The sequence below is a fragment of the Schistocerca americana genome, chromosome 7 (assembly GCF_021461395.2).
Source record: "Schistocerca americana isolate TAMUIC-IGC-003095 chromosome 7, iqSchAmer2.1, whole genome shotgun sequence".
Lineage (NCBI taxonomy): Eukaryota > Metazoa > Arthropoda > Insecta > Orthoptera > Acrididae > Schistocerca > Schistocerca americana.
This window is the reverse complement of record NC_060125.1, coordinates 130166978-130183983: the sequence shown is the minus strand read 5'-3', so window position 1 is coordinate 130183983 and position 17006 is coordinate 130166978. Positions and strand designations below refer to the sequence as shown.

The window sequence follows — 17006 nt, the reverse complement described above, 5'->3', positions numbered from 1 at the left end:
AGCGGGAGTTTCCTGGTGCGCTTCATGGACGCGGCAGCTGTGACGCTATTCAGCCGGAGGATTCAGGGAAATCACAAATGACTGCCGCACGTACCGACAACAGGAAACGCAGTGAGTGGACGGGCAAACGGGAGCACGCCGGTTCAGATCCCCGTCCAGATTTAAGGTTTTCGTCATTTCCCCACGTCGCTCACGCCGAATGTCGAGATGGCTTCTTTGGAAGTATATAGTCGATGTCCTTCCCCAATACGAGGTTGTGTTTCGATTCTGATGACTTTATCGTCGACGCGATAAATCCTAATATTCCTTCTTTTTACCGACAGTAGGGATTGAGAAAAACATTCAAAATTTTCGGCCAGAAGTGAAGATACGTTTCTGTCATGAACGCATTGACAGACGTCAATAATTACAAGAAATCTACTTTGACCTGAAGTCGCTGTGCCTCGACAGAGAAGTAAACAACTTCTGAGAAACCTGAACGATATTTTTATTTGTTTTACGTATTCTTCTGTTTCGAGTTGCGCTTTAATAGCGCCGTAATCCATATATATATATATATATATATATATATATATATATATATATATATACTCCTGGAAATGGAAAAAAGAACACATTGACACCGGTGTGTCAGACCCACCATACTTGCTCCGGACACTGCGAGAGGGCTGTACAAGCAATGATCACACGCACGGCACAGCGGACACACCAGGAACCGCGGTGTTGGCCGTCGAATGGCGCTAGCTGCGCAGCATTTGTGCACCGCCGCCGTCAGTGTCAGCCAGTTTGCCGTGGCATACGGAGCTCCATCGCAGTCTTTAACACTGGTAGCATGCCGCGACAGCGTGGACGTGAACCGTATGTGCAGTTGACGGACTTTGAGCGAGGGCGTATAGTGGGCATGCGGGAGGCCGGGTGGACGTACCGCCGAATTGCTCAACACGTGGGGCGTGAGGTCTCCACAGTACATCGATGTTGTCGCCAGTGGTCGGCGGAAGGTGCACATGCCCGTCGACCTGGGACCGGACCGCAGCGACGCACGGATGCACGCCAAGACCGTAGGATCCTACGCAGTGCCGTAGGGGACCGCACCGCCACTTCCCAGCAAATTAGGGACACTGTTGCTCCTGGGGTATCGGCGAGGACCATTCGCAACCGTCTCCATGAAGCTGGGCTACGGTCCCGCACACCGTTAGGCTGTCTTCCGCTCACGCCCCAACATCGTGCAGCCCGCCTCCAGTGGTGTCGCGACAGGCGTGAATGGAGGGACGAATGGAGACGTGTCGTCTTCAGCGATGAGAGTCGCTTCTGCCTTGGTGCCAATGATGGTCGTATGCGTGTTTGGCGCCGTGCAGGTGAGCGCCACAATCAGGACTGCATACGACCGAGGCACACAGGGCCAACACCCGGCATCATGGTGTGGGGAGCGATCTCCTACACTGGCCGTACACCACTGGTGATCGTCGAGGGGACACTGAATAGTGCACGGTACATCCAAACCGTCATCGAACCCATCGTTCTACCATTCCTAGACCGGCAAGGGAACTTGCTGTTCCAACAGGACAATGCACGTCCGCATGCATCCCGTGCCACCCAACGTGCTCTAGAAGGTGTAAGTCAACTACCCTGGCCAGCAAGATCTCCGGATCTGTCCCCCATTGAGCATGTTTGGGACTGGATGAAGCGTCGTCTCACGCGGTCTGCACGTCCAGCACGAACGCTGGTCCAACTGAGGCGCCAGGTGGAAATGGCATGGCAAGCCGTTCCACAGGACTACATCCAGCATCTCTACGATCGTCTACATGGGAGAATAGCAGCCTGCATTGCTGCGAAAGGTGGATATACACTGTACAAGTGCCGACATTGTGCATGCTCTGTTGCCTGTGTCTATGTGCCTGTGGTTCTGTCAGTGTGATCATGTGATGTATCTGACCCCAGGAATGTGTCAATAAAGTTTCCCCTTCCTGGGACAATGAATTCACGGTGTTCTTATTTCAAATTCCAGGAGTATATATATATATATATATATATATATATATATATATATATATATATATATATATACAGTGCGATAAACCTCCATGACTTTTTTGCAGATTCTTGCCGTTTCTGTATTTTTGTCCCCAGCGCGTACTTTAATACATGTATTAACATAGTATCTGCAACAGCACGCTGGAACTATTACAGTATAACCGGAAACCTCCTGTGCAGAAATTCTCCTGGAACATAACCACCTTCGATCTCCTGTCAACACAATCAGGAGTTCGTTTCATATCATGGGAAAATTTAAACATCACTGGACTATAATCTCGATGATGATGATGTTTGGTTTGTGAGGCGCTCAACTGCGCGGTTATAAGCGCCCGTACAAAGTCTCAACATTTGATTAGTCCAATCTCGCCACTTTCATGAAAGATGATGAAATGATGAGGACAACACAAACACCCAGTCATCTCAGGCAGGGGAAAATGCCTGGCCACACCAGGAATCGAACCCGGGACCGTGTGCTCGGGAAGCGAGAACGCGACCATGAGCTGCAGACTAATCCGGAGATCACGTAATAAAGTGTATGTATTATCACGCAACTAATCTGTGTTACAAAAATTTCGGTCACGTGGGTCTTGGTAGTGCATTTTTTCGCGGACTTTTGCGCATTTCTTCCCCATCAGAGCTCAAAAATGTATAGTGATGCACAGGCGTCGTCCACGTTCACTTCCTTTTTATCAGGTTATTTAATTTTTCTGGATTTCTGAAAGGAGATATCGCTCGCGGGTGCAGTATTTAATCGATTAATCTGGGCGCGTATCGGTTTAACCCAGACAGGGCTGACGGTGAAGTCTGCTGTTCACTGTGATGTAACGTGTGCCAGTTGTCAAGGCTGACTGATAATGAAGGGGCAGATAACGGAGTGTTGTCGGAGAAATCTTTTCCACGTGTTCGTCTGACGTCAACAAGATTCACGTAGTATGATATAGTGGCCAACTATGTAAAGCAAACTAAAAAAATTTAGCAGCTCGCGATTATAAAGTCATTTGCTTGAGGATGGAAGCACTATTAGATTATTTTCAATATAAAACCGTAAACTTCGATCGGATCGGATGACGCAAAACATGGAAAGTGCGGTTACTTAGCTAGATAGTTAGTTAATCAGTCAGTTACATGCAACATTTAAACGATATATTTGTCGAAGTGGAATAAAAATCATCATACAGGGTGTCCAGCGAAGGAGTTCCACATTTAAAATTTAAATATCTAGAAACCGAAGATCGATAGACGAATGCAGCAAACAGTATGTTTATTGTGAAAGCCGTTAATAATTTTATACAGAAGTTATAGGAAAATATCGAAATAGATCGAAAAGTTGCTAACAGACGGCGCTATAAGCGCAATACGTGCTGTCTATAAATAGTACGCTACAGCTCAGAGCGATCAGTTCCGCCGTTGAACATGTTTTCTGGTAATGGAATACTACAGGTTCGAAGACCGTCCTACGCCAACAAGGTGGATTTTTCAAACACGATTTAACGTTCAAAAGGACCCGATGCGAAAACTATTCGCAAGCTCTTCGCCAAATTCCTCTTCTTAAATAAAAGTTCGCCTGTGTCAGTGACCGGCAAGAGGCGGTCCGCGAGACATATGCGCCTCTTTGGCCCCCTGAGCGGCTCTTCCACGAAATGCCTCATACTGTGCGAGTGAAGCCCCGTGGCCCAGGCGCAAAAGTCGATTTTCTGCCTGGGTGAGTCTATCTTGAAAAATTTGCGTTACGCGGGATTTTAGACTGCTCAGACCACTTCCACTCGCTACGACCCGCACCGCATTTTCTGCTTGTGACAATTTCTTCTAAAGTGGGGGACGGATAATGCTTGTGAGTCGGGAGCGTGAGATAATTTTTAACGAACTGAAGCTCACGCAGTATGAAACAGTGGAAGAGAGCATCTATCTTGTTGGATAGAGTGGAACTGTTTCTCGTCAAGTGTAGAATAAGGCGTGCGATCTGGCGAAAGAAGAAGGTAATTATGTTAATAATTAAATAACAAGGGAACATTTGGAGAGCGATTTAACAATAATTATGAGTCGACAATAAATGAATGAGGCGGTGATAGGGACAAAGAAATATAAGCTTGAGCAATGACAAATAAAAATACGGTAGATGTGACTGGTTTTTTAAATTCTATTTTTACATACTTGATGTTTGTGTCTATCTTTAGGCGAGCGCTCTGAAGCAAATACACGTTGATTTTTAACGCATGGGCTAGCATTTCTGACTCATATAATCAGCTAAAAAGCTAACGTTTACTGCTCTTTCCTTATTCCGGTTTACAAAAAACAGTTATCTTCAAGAGTAAACTGGGAAGTCGTCTTATTGTTGAGAACCGGGAACCTTACCTAAAATTTAAAAAAACATTCAAACCTCATTTACCCAAACTTTATAAAAGCTGGAAGGTCGTTGTTGGCATTAGTTTTTATCAGTCATTTTCACGATTTAATTTTGTGGATATCTTACACTTTAATTTTCTCAGTAAATAATTTCTTTATTACTATGACATCAAGCTTTATTCAGCGTACCTAAAGTTTAACTATTAAAACTTCCAAGTTAATTTTAGGAATCGTTGTGGACTGAAAAAAGATGTAATGTCCAGTATTGAGAAAGGTACGTCGAGACTTCTTGAACATACAGAGAGGCTGAACGAAAGGAGATAGACGAAACAAGTACACAAGGAGTGCGTGGACGGGAAAACTGGAAGGGGTCGACCTCAGTGAGTGTACTTTAATCAGATTGAGAAGGTTTTTACGAAATCCAGCTTGCTAATACCCTAATTAACTTAATAACAGCGTACTTACCTATGTAGTTTATGCTTAAAGCCGCGTGGAGTAGCCTTACGGTCTGAGGCGCCTTGTCACGGTCCGCGCAGCTCTCCCCCCCCCCCCCCCCCCTTTCCCCCTCCGTCGGAGGTTCGAGTCCTCCCTCGGGCACTGGTGTGTGTGTGTGTGTTGCCCATAGCGTAAATTATTTTAAGTTAGATTAAGTAGTGTGTAAACTTAGGGACCGATGACCTAAGCAGTTTGCTCCCATAAGATCTTACCACAAATTTACATACAATTTATGTTTAAAGATTTTGACTCTCAAAAGAAATTTCAATCGTTGTTCTGTTTATGGATGGCTCTTTTGACTAATGAGTTTGCCAATCACTGGTCTATGGAATAGAGGAAGGGCTACAGAAGAAATTATTTTCATTTCGATTTAAGACTTGCTTTGCTACCTATCACTGTACATCTATATTTTCTCACTGAATATCTTCTTCCAGTTCAAGTTTTCACCAGTATAGACACCCAAAAATTAGGAGCAGTCTGCCCTGTTTACTGACTCCTGTTCATGCGTTGCGTCAGTTGTTGGTATGACCATTTATTTTTCTTAAAGGTGATTCCTTGCAACTTGCCTACAAGTATTACTATCGAGCATTACTCTTGCGCCGCTTTCCTGTAAGAGATGCTCCAATGTGTAAAAATATAGAAACGTACGTCCCGAAATGAGAAGAAAGATTGTTACTGACTACAGGGTGTAACAGAAAGATATGGCACGTTTTCAGGAAACATTCCTCACATGTAGAGGAAGAAAATATGTTATATGGACATGGATCCTGAAACGCTTTATTTTCCAGGTTAGATCTAACTTTCTACAACTCAGCAACACGTTAATCATGGGAAATATGCAAAACAGAAGGTATCATCACAGTATGAAACACTTTCCTAAACAAAATGTGCATCTCCTACCGGAGTTCTACACACAAGAGTTTTCAAATGGCCCAAGAAACTACAGTCTAGTGGGTTTAGATCAGGAGAGGGTGGAGGGCGAGGAATTTGCCCACCTCTGCCAATCCGCCTGTCACGAAATCCGCTATTTAGAAGTCTACGAACATTAACACTGAAATTAGGAGGAGCTCCATCGCGCACGAAGTACGTGTTGTGACGCACTCGTTTAGGCACGTGTCCTAACAGAAGAGGAAGAGTATTATCTAAGAAGGCATAGTAAGGTTCTCCGGTGAGAGTGGGTGGAAGGACCGAATATTGGATCCTAACAAACAATCACCAATAATACCGGCCCTAACGTTGACAGAAAATCAATGTTGTTGACGTGGTTGCATGACTTCCCGAGGGTTCTCGACAGCCCATACGTGCTGATTGGTAAAACTTTCAACATGATATCGTTGAAACGCAGCCACATAATTGAGTAGCACATTTTCTCTAAAGTGAGGGTTTATATTGTTAAATGTACTTCCACATCTACATCTACTTACTGCAAACAACTGTGAAGTGCATGGCAGAGGGTATGTCCCATAGTACTAGTTATTAGGGCTTTTTCTCGTTCCATTCACATATGGAGTGCGGGAAGAATTTTTGTTTAAGTGCCTCTGAGCGTGCTGTAATTAATCTCTTCTTGTCGTCACGATGCCTATGTGAGCCAAAGGTAGGCGGTTGTAGTATATTCCGTTAGTCATCAGCCAAAGCTGGTTCTTGAAACTTTGTAAGTAGGTTTTCTAGCGATAGTTCAGATCTGACTTCAACAGTCTGCCAGTTAAGTCTCTTCATCTGTGACACAGTGCCACGGGTCAAACAAACCTGTGACCATTAGGGCTGCCCTTCTTCTATAAGTTCGCTGTTAGTCACAATTTATTGTTATGGGTCCCACGTACTTGTGTAATGTTCTAGAATGGATCGCACGACTGATTTGTAAGCGATCTCCTCTGTAGACTTATTACACTTCCCCAGTACTCTGGTAATAAACCGATGTCTATCACCCGTTTGCCCGTTTTACTCACTACTGAGCCTATATAATCATTCCATTTCACGTCCTCACAGAGTATTACACCCAGGCATGTGTAAGAGTTGGCGGAGTCCAACGGTGACTCACTCACTCATATTGTAGTCATAGGATACTCCGTTTTTTTCGTTTTGTGAAATGCGCAATTTTACATCTCTGAACATCTAAAACAAGTTGCCAGTCTTTGCCCCACTTTGAAATCTTACCGAGACATGACTAAATATTTACGCAGCTTCTTCCGGACAGTACTTCATTACAGACAAGTGCATCATCATCAGAAACTCTGATATTACTATTAATATTGTCCGCAAGGTCATTAATTTACAACATGAACAATAGGGGTCCAAACGCAGGTCCCTGCGGCACACCCGAAGTCTCACGATACCTCTCAACCTAAGATAACCTGCTGCATCCTCCCTACCAAGAAATCCTCAATCCGGTCACAAATTTCACTTGACAGACCATATGATCGTAGATATGGCGCTAACAAGGCGAGGCCGCCAATTGTGAAATTCAGATTCGATTCATACTGCGCATAATAAAAGCTCATGGCCAGAGGTGTAATGTGGCAAAGCACCAAGATGCACTTCTCAGCCGTTGTCGAGAAAATCGACAGTTAAAAGTAGCCGTTGCGGTGAAATACTCTCTACGATTGATAATCTCCTACAGCGTCGTGGCGCAGCGGTAAGCGCTCGTGTTCGTAAGCCGAAGGTCACCGGATCGAACTCGCGCCATGCAATTTTTTTTATTATTAGTTTTTGTTATTCATATATATATATATATATATATATATATATATATATATATAAACTATTAATGAATTGCTCATGCATCTTGGTGAAGGCGGATCGCTCTCCAATTGTACCGCCTCCATTTCTCCGTTTGTTTAACAGGGTGTACCAAAGCGTCCGCACTGATATATATATATATATATATTTCCCGGGAATCAGTTGCAACAATTATGCATATAATAAGTTGTTGAAAGTCGTTTGTCGTGGAAAAACTGGCTACTTCGAACATCATTATGTTTTCCGCAAACAAAGTTGTATTTCACAAATGTTATTAATTGTCTTCATAATGTTAACCACGTATAGTTAACGAAGACGTAGAAACGATATTCCCAAACGAATACGTATAGCGTAAGTCAAACGTTCGAATTAGAATAGAGACCCCACGAACACAAATTTGCTGTGGCAGGTATGAAATATAAACTCGGTTACTTGCCGGTTACACTTGAAGGACAGATGTTGAATTGGCCGAAACGAGCCGCCGCATAACAGCGTAGTTGCCTGCTAACTTCGAAAGAAGGTAGATGCGGTCCCTAGCGCAACTTATAACATCGTCGAAAATCAGTGCGGACGTGAGAGCTTTGGTACACCCTGTTAAACAAACGGAAAAATGGAGGCGGTGCAATTGGAGAGCGATCCGCCTTCACCAACATGCATAAGCAATACATTAATGTTTGAATTACAAAAAACTAATAAAAAAAATTGCACGGGGCGAGATTCGAACCGGCGACCTTCGGATTACAAACCGGAGCGCTTACCGCTGCGCCACGACGCTGTAGACGAATATCAATCGTAGAGAGTATTTCACCGTAACGGTTACGTTTAACTGTCGATTTTCTCGACAACGGCTGAGAAGTGCATCTTGGTGCTTTGCCATATTACACCTCTGGCCATGAGCTTTTATTATGCGCAGTATGAATCGAATCTGAATTTCAAAATTGGCGGACTCCCCTTGTAAGTGAAATGCTTTTCGCAAATCGAGAAATACTGCATCTACCTGACTGCCTTGGTCTAAGGCTTACAGTATATCATGTTACAAAACTGTGAGTTGTGTTTCACACGATCGATGTTTCCGGAATCCCCGCTGGTTGGCATGGATGAGATCATTCCATTACAGATACCTTATTATGTTTGAGCTCAGATTACGTTCTAAGATTCTACAGCAAATCGATGTCAAGGATATTGGGCGGCAGCATTGTGAATGACGTCCACTACACAATTTGTAAACGGGAGTGACCTGTGCTTTCTTCCAAGTACTGGGCACGGTGTTTTGTTCGAGGTATCTAGGATGGATTGTAGTCACAAGACGGGACAACTCAGCTAGAAATTCGGTACACAATCCTATAGTGATTTTATCGGGCTGTGGAGTTATGTACAATTTTAACGATTTCAGCGGTTTATCAACACCACTAACACTAGTGTCGGTTTCACTCATCTTTTCTGTGGTACGAGAATTACGTTGGGGCCATTCTTCTAGGTTTTTCTTTGTAAAGGACATTTGAAAACGGAGTAAATCATTCTAGCTTTTGCTTTGCTACCCTCAGTTTCAGTTCCTGTCTCATTCTCGATTGGCTGGACATGAACTTTGGGCCACGAATAGCCTTTACATACGACCAGAATGTCTGAGTTCTGTGAAAGATCATTGGACAGTATTCTTCTACGGGAGTCACTGAATGATTTACGCATTTAGCAGTCGGAGAAGCCTGCCCGTGCCGGAATATAAGGTGCTGATAGTGCCTGCATATGCTGTACATGGTGCGGATACAACAGGTCGACTTGTTGGAGCTAATAGTTTACGCCGACTCTAGGGTTGTTAGCTGCACGAAGACATTCTTTCCCCAGTTAAGGTGTTCTCGCCCTTGCTCCAAACATCCACGTGTTTCATACTGTGCTGATACATTCTTTCCTGCGTGTCTCCCGTGAGTGATGCGCCGAAGAGTTGTAGAAACTCAGCTCTAACATGGAAATAAAGCGTTTCCAGACCTGTGTCAATTAGCTTATTTTTTTCGTCTACGTGTGAGGATTGTTTCCTGAAAGTTTGGCCATACCTTCTTTCTTTACACCCTGTATAAATTTGCACGGAAACGCTACCTTACTGGCATGTGTTCAGTGTTACGTGTCAGACGATAGTGGTTGAATGTTCGAATTACGACGCTGTGGTGTACAGCAATTGGCGGGCAGCCTTTCGTCGTAAAGTAGCATTGCGCGCTCGGACCGAGCTTGAAATGACCCTAAGAGGCACGATGACAGGCATGTATCGAGCTGCTTATGGCGGGGTAATATGCGATAGGGTGGTGCCAAGGATTGCAATTTCCGTGGACTCCAGAGTGGTTGCCCGCGACACCTTGCTGTACGGCGAGCCAGAGACACTCGCCGTTGTTGCGGCTTATGTCCTTACTGGAGCCACGACGGCAGGTTCAGAGTCGGAGGACGTACTGGTACTGATCGCGGCATGAAGCAGAACTGTGAGAAGGCGTCGCAGATGAGAGGGAACTGCAGAAGATACGAGATTTGAACACTCTGGGCTAATCGAGGTCTTTTAGATTCCAGTAACACCGCGCTAGTGCCAGAGGCCGTGAACCATGAGATACTTATTTTGAAGTAAAGTATAATTAGTAAGGGACTTAGATCTTGATTAGGAATTAGTAACTTAACTAGTACCAGGCGTAGTAGTATAAAACAGGAAACGCCCTATAGATGGTGCCAGCCGTCAGTGTAGGGCCTCGTCTGCAGCGCCACCTGCTTCCTCTAGCGCCTGGCGACGAATGTCAACACACAGTGATCCAAGTTTCATACGTCGGCGTCTATTTCAAACCCATAAAGATGTCGAGTTTTGTGCCTACGAACTGCGAACAGAACTGGCTTTCTGTTACCATTTGAAGAAAACTGCTGCAGAATCGCACCGAATGCTTGTCGAAGCTTTCGGCGAACATGCTCTTGGGAAAACAGTTTCGACTGGTCCAAAAAATTCAGAAGTGGTGATTTTGACGTCAGAAACGACGAGCGCGGGAAACCACAGAAAAAGTTCTAAGACAAAGAATTGAAGACCTTATTGGATGAAGATGATACTCAAATTCAACGGGAACTCGCGGATCAATTGAATGTGACGCAAAAACCGTTTCTCTACCGTTGAAAGCTATGCGAAAGGTGCAGAGAGTGGGAAAATGGGTTCCGCATGAACTGAATGAAAGACAGCAAGCAAATCGAAAGACCACTTGTCAAATGCTGCTCGCCAGATACAAAAGAAAGTCGTTTCTCCATCGAATAGTGGCAGGGGATGAAAAATGGATATATTTTGAGAATCCTAAATGTTGTAAATCATGAGTGAATCCAGGCAAACCATCGACATCTAGTGCAAGACCAAATCGCTTTGGAAAGAAGACAATGCTCTGTATCTGGTGGGATCGGAAGGTTGTCATCTATTAAGAGCTGCTAAAACCTGGTGAAACCGGTAACACTGATCGCTACCAACAGCAACTGACCGATTTAAATCGAGCATTGTGTGAAAAAGGACTGGAATAAGGGAAAAGGCAACACAAAGTCACACTGCTCCACTATAGCTCCCCGTCACACACAGCAGAGAAACGATCGAGTAGTTCAGTTGTAGCTAGGGCATGCGGCTTACTCTCCAGACTTGGCTCCGTCCGATTATCATCTGTTTGTGTCAATGGGACACGCTCTCGCTGAACAATACTTCAGTCAGTACGAAAATGTACGGTTCGTTTCAAAAGAAGAACTGTTTTTTTGGTGTGGCATTCATGGCCTCCCGGACAGGTGGAAGAAATGTATAAGTAGCAATGAAGATTATTTTGAATAAAATATTGTTTATCACAGTCAAACAACAGACGTGTAATTATTACAGCCAAATTCCTGTTTCATACTCTACACGTGGTATGTTTTAGTCAGTAAGTAGTATTTTATAAATTAGCTGGAAACTTTTTCTTTAAGTAGTAGCCAATTAAAATTACACAGTAATAGATACTGTAAACATTAAGAATATATTTCCTCAGTTTCTGATTGAGTGTCGTAAAAATGGCTCTCGGGCAAGACGCTAGATGTTGTGATCTTTCCACAATATTTCACCGGCGCAAGTAACCAACTTCTTCAGGTGCGACGAACACACTGCTGAGCTATCTACGGCTGAAGCCTCCAATTTATGCCAGTTGTACGGACACAAATATAGCCCTGTCCCGAACAGATCGAATCTGCCTTTACGCGTCTTTGATCCAGGGAGTTGGCGTCGTTGGCGGGGGAATCCCATTGCATTAAAATGGTGCTGCCTGGCGCCCGAAGTCCTTCCGGAACTTTCACAAAGAGACGGTAGCAAGTGTTTGGGTCGAGAGCGATCGTATATAAGATTTCTTAAATTAAAGAACTGGGGGTATTAAGAGAGTCAGCGAATGACTCCTGAATTAAAACCGACCGTAGCAACACGAACCAGCAAACTCGATTCATACGGTGTTAACGGCGTGATTGCGGTTGCAGAGCGAATTTGTTGCTTGTGTTTAAAGTATAATAAATCGAATATTGTCGTATATTCGTGAACTTCGTTTAACTTTATCGTAATAATGATAGTATTTTTGTGGGAAATACGAGAGCAGTTCAATAAGTAATGCAACACATTTTTTTTTCTGAAACAGGGGTTGTTTTATTCAGCATTGAAATACACCAGGTTATTCCCCAATCTTTTAGCTACACACCACTATTTTTCAACGTAATCTCCATTCAATGCTACGGCCTTACGCCACCTTGAAATGAGGGCCTGTATGCCTGCACGGTACCATTCCACTGGTCGATGTCGGAGCCAACGTCGTACTGCATCAGTAACTTCTTCATCATCCGCGTAGTGCCTCCCATGGATTGCGTCCTTCATTGGGCCAAACATATGGGAATCCGACGGTGTGAGATCGGGGCTGTAGGGTGCATGAGGAAGAACAGTCCACTGAAGTTTTGTGAGCTCCTCTCGGGTGCGAAGACTTTTGTGAGGTCTTGCGTTGTCATGAAGAAGGAGAAGTTCGTTCAGATTTTTGTGCCTACGAACACGCTGAAGTCGTTTCTTCAATTTCTGAAGAATAGTACAATACACTTCAGAGTTGATCGTTTGACCATGGGGAAGGACATCGAACAGAATAACCCCTTCAGCGTCCCAGAAGACTGTACCATGACTTTACCGGCTGAGGGTATGGCTTTAAACTTTTTCTTGGTAGGGGAGTGGGTGTGGCGCCACTCCATTGTTTGCCGTTTTGTTTCAGGTTCGAAGTGATGAACCCATGTTTCATCGCCTGTAACAATCTTTGACAAGAAATTGTCACCATCAGCCACATGACGAGCAAGCAATTCCGCACAGATGGTTCTCCTTTGCTCTTTATGGTGTTCGGTTAGACAACGAGGGACCCAGCGGGAACAAACCTTTGAACATCCCAACTGGTGAACAATTGTGACAGCACTACCAACAGATGTCAAGTTGAGCACTGAGTTGTTTGATGGTGATCCGTCGATCATCTCGAACGAGTGTGTTCGCACGCTCCGCCATTGCAGGAGTCACAGCTGTGCACGGCCGGCCCGCACGCGGGAGATCAGACAGTCTTGCTTGACCTTGCGGCGATGATGACACGCTTTGCCCAACGACTGACCGTGCTTTTGTCCACTGCCAGATCACCGTAGACATTCTGCAAGTGATTATGAATATCTGAGATGCCCTGGTTTTCCGCCAAAAGAAACTCGATCATTGCCCGTTGTTTGCAACGCACATCCGTTACAGACGCCATTTTAACAGCTCTGTACAGCGCTGCCACCTGTCGGAAGTCAATGAAACTATACGAGACGAAGCGGGTTTGTTGAATAATATTCCACAAGAAATTTCCGGTTTTTTCAACCAAAATTGGCCGAGAAAAAAAATGTGTTGCATTACTTATTGAACTGCCCTCGTATGATCGGAATTACTAGAGTTGTAGACAAGGCACGTGTCAGAACACACGGTTAAGAATTTTGTCGAGCTGACACGTGTACCTCAGTTGTAAGCTCGCCCTCCACGCTGCCATAATCATCAAGTCTAATTGCCTACTAACCCAAAAACACCAGAGTTGGCTTAATAAAAAGGGGGAACGAGCAACACAGTTTAAGTAGGAAACGCGCAGGTGTGAGGGCTCCAGTAGCAGTATAACGCTGTGTGCCGTAAACCTATACACATGGACTTATACTTTACAAGCCACCAGCTGTCACCATCGGTCGCAAAGGAGTAGCACGCTCAGGACGTTCACCTACAGAGCACGAGCCACGTCACATTCAAACAGTTTATCTCATGAGCAACGCCACCTCCGTACCGTATTCCTGAAAAATGGATATTCCGAACCGGAGATTCGCTGTACCTAACAACCAGCGCCTGTTATACAACATGAGAAGCTGCAAACAAGTGAAAGAGGAATGGTCGTTTTTGACATACGTCGGCTGCGTTTCCTCGAAAACAGGAAGATTTCTCGAGAAATCAAAGTTCAATGCTTCTTCTGTCCGCCTGTGTAACTCAGAGCACTTCTGAGTACGATGAAAGGCAATCTTGGTTTGAGAAGATTCCTTGTAGCTGCGGGAAGTCGTACACAGGGCAAAGATATCCCACCGAGTAACACAGATGCGTCGAACATCGACGACACGCACGTCTGGACCAGCCACAGAAATCTGCAATGGCCTAGTAGCGTCTCAGTACGGGGCACTGTGTGATCTACTAAAATACCAAAATTCTCTCGTCGATGTCTTCGTACTGGGACAAAAATTAAAGAAGGCACCGAAATACGTAGCTAGACAAATCTTCTGAACAGAGAGCGAGGATCCCAACTTTACACAGCATGGGATCTCGTTCTAGCCGAGTTAAAATCGCAACGACCACAAAGAAGAACTGTTGATCATAACAAGGGATGACTTTGTTGGCGACGTAGATATTCGGATGACACCGACGAGGTTGAACACGCGCCAGCGCAGACACTTGTATTCATTAAATGGCAGGCGGCTCCCGGCAGAGTGCGCCTCTGCGGCCGAAGGCATCGAACACTATGAACGACGGCCTTTGCACCTGCACCGAACCACTTGGTTCATTGTCCGACAGGTGACGTTGCTCCCCTTCTCGCTACCGATCAAGAAACCTTCGCTACAGGTCACCGAGTCTTGCGCATTTGCGCCTGCGCGTTTTCTGCTTAGACTTGTGCTTTCAGTCATGTAGCTCAGCAGTGTGTTGCGCCAATGAAATACACTCCTGGAAATTGAAATAAGAACACCGTGAATTCATTGTCCCAGGAAGGGGAAACTTTATTGACACATTCCTGGGGTCAGATACATCACATGATCACACTGACAGAACCAAAGGCACATAGACACAGGCAACAGAGCATGCACAATGTCGGCACTAGTACAGTGTATATCCACCTTTCGCAGCAATGCACGCTGCTATTCTCCCATGGAGACGATCGTAGAGATGCTGGATGTAGTCCTGTGGAACGGCTTGCCATGCCATTTCCACCTGGCGCCTCAGTTGGACCAGCGTTCGTGCTGGACGTGCAGACCGCGTGAGACGACGCTTCATCCAGTCCCAAAATGCTCAATGGGGGACAGATCCGGAGATCTTGCTGGCCAGGGTAGTTGACTTACACCTTCTAGAGCACGTTGGGTGGCACGGGATACATGCGGACGTGCATTGTCCTGTTGGAACAGCAAGTTCCCTTGCCGGTCTAGGAATGGTAGAACGATGGGTTCGATGACGGTTTGGATGTACCGTGCACTATTCAGTGTCCCCTCGACGATCACCAGTGGTGTACGGCCAGTGTAGGAGATCGCTCCCCACACCATGATGCCGGGTGTTGGCCCTGTGTGCCTCGGTCGTATGCAGTCCTGATTGTGGCGCTCACCTGCACGGCGCCAAACACGCATACGACCATCATTGGCACCAAGGCAGAAGCGACTCTCATCGCTGAAGACGACACGTCTCCATTCGTCCCTCCATTCACGCCTGTCGCGACACCACTGGAGGCGGGCTGCACGATGTTGGGGCGTGAGCGGAAGACGGCCTAACGGTGTGCGGGACCGTAGCCCAGCTTCATGGAGACGGTTGCGAATGGTCCTCCCCGATACCTCAGGAGCAACAGTGTCCCTAATTTGCTGGGAAGTGGCGGTGCGGTCCCCTACGGCACTGCGTAGGATCCTACGGTCTTGGCGTGCATCCGTGCGTCGCTGCGGTCCGGTCCCAGGTCGACGGGCACGTGCACCTTCCGCCGACCACTGGCGACAACATCGATGTACTGTGGAGACCTCACGCCCCACGTGTTGAGCAATTCGGCGGTACGTCCACCCGGCCTCCCGCAAGCCCACTATATGCCCTCGCTCAAAGTCCGTCAACTGCACATACGGTTCACGTCCACGCTGTCGCGGCATGCTACCAGTGTTAAAGACTGCGATGGAGCTCCGTATGCCACGGCAAACTGGCTGACACTGCCGGCGGCGGTGCACAAATGCTGCGCAGCTAGCGCCATTCGACGGCCAACACCGCGGTTCCTGGTGTGTCCGCTGTGCCGTGCGTGTGATCATTGCTTGTACAACCCTCCCGCAGTGTCCGGAGCAAGTATGGTGGGTCTGACACACCAGTGTCAATGTGTTCTTTTTTTCCATTTCCAGGAGTGTATTTTGGAAATTTCCCGACATCCGACGTCTGGCCAGAAAATTATTTCTGCAACTAGCCCGTCGGGAAAGCCTCAAGCAACACACATTTCAGTATATTGATCATTAATACCAGTACGAGAATAATAATTACTGGTCATCTGCATCTGAATTTATATTACTGTTTCTAACCAATCATATATTGTATTAGGCGTTTTCAGTGCCTGTATGGCTACCGTGCTTTGTCCATTACTCTCCCAGAACTGGCACTACACCTGTGGACTCTTCTATCAGAGCAAAATACTTTAGGGTCGCGTAAAGTGGAACTCTGACTAAACCGGCCGTTACGTCTACAAAAATGGTTCAAATGGCTCTGAGCACGATGGGACTTAACAGCTCCGGTCATCAGTCCCCTAGAACTTAGAACTACTTAAACCTAACTAACCTAAGAACATCACACACATCCATGTCCGAGGCCGGATTCAACCGTAGCGGTCGCGCGGTTCCAGACTGAAGCGCCTAGAACCGCTCGGCCACATCAGCCGGCGTTACGTCTACAGAGCTGACGTGAAACTGGGTTGAAGCTAATGACTTACTCTTCTTGCTTCGATTCGTGCCGTTTATCTTGTATGTGTGAATAACAGTTAATCGTCTTTTGCAACTGATTTTTTACCATTTTGAACCAAATAAGTTTCACGTATTTGTATTAGGCATTCTCGGTCGCTTTCACAGGGATAATTGACGCCTTACGTTAGACTATG

The 17006-nt window shown here is 45.8% G+C and overlaps 1 protein-coding gene across 1 annotated transcript in view; it reads right to left on the bottom strand.

The window, feature by feature from the left end:
- LOC124622587 overlaps positions 1-17006 on the bottom strand; it is a 164416-nt gene that overhangs the window by 81872 nt on the left and 65538 nt on the right. The gene's annotated exons all lie outside the window — the stretch shown is intronic.